Source organism: Amia ocellicauda (assembly GCF_036373705.1).
Source record: "Amia ocellicauda isolate fAmiCal2 chromosome 11 unlocalized genomic scaffold, fAmiCal2.hap1 SUPER_11_unloc_4, whole genome shotgun sequence".
Taxonomy (NCBI): Eukaryota; Metazoa; Chordata; class Actinopteri; order Amiiformes; family Amiidae; genus Amia; species Amia ocellicauda.
In genome coordinates this window covers 44,347-48,507 of record NW_027102662.1, presented here as the reverse complement: position 1 = coordinate 48,507, position 4,161 = coordinate 44,347, and the positions used below count along the sequence as shown (strand labels likewise).

Sequence of the window (4,161 nt, the reverse complement as noted above, 5' to 3'; positions counted from 1 at the left end):
CCCAGAACCCCCCGCCCTACAGGAAACGGTCACCCATCGCTTAAATATTAGCCCTCAACGGGCAAACAAAGCCCTTTTAAAAACATTAAAGTTTGAAAGATCTTACTTACCTCCACAGAATAATCGTTTCTTATGTTTTTCGGCTGGTTTAGCTTTTTGCACCGCTGTGAAGGTAAGAGACATGTTTAACCTTTAACCACACCGCTTTATAAAAAGCTTTAACCTCTTACAGGCTGCAGATATATACTCACAGCTATCAGATACCGGGGCTGACGGCCTTTCAGATTCTTGAAAGGTTACGGTTCTCGAAGGTAAAACGAAACAAGCCCTCGATGTGGAAGGCCTTTCGTTGTCTCGAACCACGTTTCTTAATACTGTTAGACAGGATAATTTTTTTAAATTAACAAAACTGGACTCAAACATCTTACAGAAACGTTATACAAACAAACAGGGGTTTAGTTCTTACCCGGTCGGCAGACAGCCTGTCTAGGGACAACCACTTCTCTTGGTCGATCCTCGGAGACATTAATCACAGGCCTTTCGATAGTTTCTGTGTAATTAAAGAGACCGGCATTAATATATATTAAAACGTTTTCATAACTCTAATGAGCCGCTTCAAACCACACACACCCATGCATAAGAACCCATGAGCGCAAACACAAAAATCTTACCGTCGTTGTTCCAGATGATCTCCTCAGCGTTGGGAATTAACTCCTGTTGACTGGCTGAAAAATTATTTTACAGAACTTAAAACAGATGTTATAGCCTTATTTACAATACATGCACACAACACGCTCTGAGTCAATGAAAAGAATCTGAAGACTTGCCTAAAAACTCGTTTAAATCGAATCGCTGATGTTGTTTCCGGACATTGTTGATCTTTAGTCTTAAATCGAAAGGTCAGTATGAGTCTGTCGAGCTGAAGACCAGACCCTCATACTTATACTGATGGCCACATGCCGGATCTGCTTGTAAGGCATTGTTCTGGTCTGGCCTTTGTGCCGCCCTGTTACCAATTAACATATCAAAACCAACCAATAAAATGACACTGCATCAAATTTCAAATAGAAACCAAGATGGAGACGATCTCTCTCCTCTCTACTCTAAACTTTTATTAGAACCTTTTGGTCTCTCAAAAAAACATTTTTAAACATCAAGACCTATAGTCAACAACCACTAAGAATATTTCAGGCCTTTATAAGCACTAAAAAACAACCTGAGCCTAGAAAATAACTATAAAGATCAAAAATAACTAGCGCTTTTACAGTGATTTTTTTTTTTTTTTTATAGCGATGCTTTGTTTGGTATTAAACAAGTCACAAACTACTCAGAACAGCGTTTATCCCCGCAAAAGATATATTTGGGTTTATTTTACAAAGCTTATAAATTATATAGGTTAAAAGTATTCTGAATGTTTTGATATCACACGCCATACCAACTGTTGTCTTCTACACCTTACGGTAGCAACAAATCTAACTACTGCTTTACTTTAACAATAATAATGACGGCGACCACGATGACAACAAGAACAACAACAACAAGAACAACAACAACAACAACATCATCATCATCATCATCATCAGATTTTAATTAAAAGTGCCTACACCAGCGTTTACAATTTCAACCTGTCGACGGACGGACGCTCTGAGTGCATCGATTGCGGGCACTCCAATGAAGAAAAGACACCCACCGCCTCCGGGGAACCACGAGGGCAAGAATGACGAAAAGGGCCAGCCCACAGTAGGCTGTTTCCGCCCGGTTTCGAACCGGGGACCTTTCGCGCGTTAGGCGAACGTGATAACAGCTACACTACGGAAACTGACACCGCTGCCTCTTGCTTCAAATGGTTACCGTTAAAGCCTGCTGGTAAAACGGGCTCAGGTGTTTCAGGTCGGCTAGGCTGTGAGATGGCGTCTGAAGTGCGGCGAAAGGATGCCATTTTCACTGACCTGTTTGGCATTGCTAAAGGGCACATCAGGACACTTCGGAAACTCTTTTAAAGGCAGGACGCCCTGCGCTCTGACAGTGCCTGCACTTAACCCAACAAGGTGATGCTGAATGGCTTGTTCAAACGTCTGGTGGTCTTCCTTCACCACCAGACTATCAGAGCTATTGTGCCTTCTACACCTTACGGTAGCAACAAATCTAACTACTGCTTTACTTTAACATTAATAATGACGGCGACTACGACGACAACAAGAATAACAACAACAACATCATCATCATCAGATTTTAATTAAAAGTGGCTACACCAGCGTTTACAATTTCAACCTGTCGATGGACGAACGCTCTGAGTGCACCGATTTCGGGACACTTCGGAAACTCTTTCAAAGGCAGGACGACCTGCGCTCTGACAGTGCCTGCGTTTAGCCCTACAAGGTGATGCTGAATGGCTTGTTCAAACGGCTGGTGGTCTTCCGTCACCACCAGACTATCAGAGCTATACTGCGCCTTCAACTACATAAGAGTAACAGCAATGTCGCCGATCCTGCTACGGTCGTATTGTAACGCAACAACATGTATCGATTTTAAAAGTGTCAGTTCCAGTGCCTCGCAAAGCTACCCTTCTGCGATCGTTTGTTCTCAAGGTCAGGATTTCTTGCCACTCCGAGGAAGAGAAAACGACGGCCGGCCTTGGGGCAGAGAGATGGCGACGGGTAACACGGCACTGGCACGCGTGCACCGCGGGTTGTTTCCGCACGGTTTCGAACCAGGGACCTTTCGCGTGTGAGGCGAACGTGATAGCCACTACACTACGGAAACCGACCCGTCCTGGTGTTTCAAATGGCTCCCATCGAAGCCGGCTGGTAAAACGCGCACAGGGGTTTCCCGTGGGCCAGCATGTGAGATAAAGGTTTCTATTTTCACTGACCTATTTTGCATTGCTCAAGGGCACATCAGGACACTTTGGAAACTCTTTCAAAGGAAGAACGCCCTGAGCTATGACAAGACTTACACTTACCCCAACAAGGTGATGCTCAATGGCTTGTTCAAACAGCTGCTGCTCGTCTTGTGCCACCATCAGACAATCACAAAGCTATTGTGCCTTCTACACCTTACGGTAGCAACAAATCTAACTACTGCTTTACTTTAACAATAATAATGACGGCGACCACGACGACAACAAGAAAAACAAGAACAACAACAACAACAAGAACAAGAACAACAACATCATCATCATCATCATCATCATATTTCAATTAAAAGTGGCTACACCAGCGTTTACAATTTCAACCTGTCGACGGACGGACGCTCTGAGTGCACCAATTTCGGGACACTTAGGAAACTCTATCAAAGGCAGGTCGCCCTGCGCTCTGACAGTGCCTGCACTTAGCCCAACAAGGTGATGCTGAATGGCTTGTTCAAACGGCTGGAGGTCCTCCGTCACCACCAGACTATCAGAGCTATACTGCGCCTTCAACTACATAAGAGTAGATAGTAGGGGTTTTTGGGCGCGGCCTATTTTGTTATGACGTATGCCCTAAGCTTATTAATATTCCTACGTCATAATTGGGGGGCGTGATTTTAGGTAGAGTTATTTCCTTAATTATTCCTACGTCATATCCGTCAGAAAGTGTGCACCCATAAAACCCTGAACAACAAGGCCACCCATAAATACCCCCACCCCTCTGAAGGCAATGCCCCGAAACTCTCCTCTCTATTTAAGAACCCGCGCTTCTTTTAGGCAATACCTCTTTAATTCTCAGCTTCTGAAACATCCCGCTTCTTCAACATGTCCAGCGACATCAACATGAAACCCCGCAAGAAACAATCCCGGGCAAGGGTTCCTGTACTCACCAATTTGAAGATTGAACGCTCCTGGGTGTTGTTCTGGGGGGCTCGACGGGGTAACCGCTTTAAAAGGGATCCCAGCTATGTTGGAGTGGAGCTTCTTGCTTTGGGAGAGAAGGAGGGTACGTTGGAACCTTTTGAGACGGTAATTGAATACTCTTATGAGGACTGGTTGAAGGTGATGGCCTGGAGAGATCTGGGGCTTGTGGATAAGACTCTAGAAGGCTTGCAAGAGGGTCCAAGAGAATGCGAAATGGAGTCTCCGACTCAGGGTTTTGAAAGGTGTGAATGGGAAAGCTTGCAGAACTACGACAGACGACGTGTGGGGTTTTGGAGGGGGGTCTGACGGCTCAGGGGCTACTCTCTTCT

At 44.9% G+C, this 4,161-nt stretch overlaps 2 non-coding genes across 2 annotated transcripts; both read right to left on the bottom strand.

Moving 5' to 3' along the window:
• Positions 1-1,746: 1,746 nt before the first annotated feature.
• Positions 1,747-1,819, bottom strand: trnav-aac (transfer RNA valine (anticodon AAC)). Its single transcript has one exon. It is a non-coding gene; the product is annotated as a tRNA-Val (tRNA).
• An 871-nt stretch (positions 1,820-2,690) lies between these two features.
• On the bottom strand, positions 2,691-2,763 carry trnav-cac (transfer RNA valine (anticodon CAC)). Its single transcript has one exon. It is a non-coding gene; the product is annotated as a tRNA-Val (tRNA).
• Between the last annotated feature and the right edge of the window lie 1,398 nt (positions 2,764-4,161).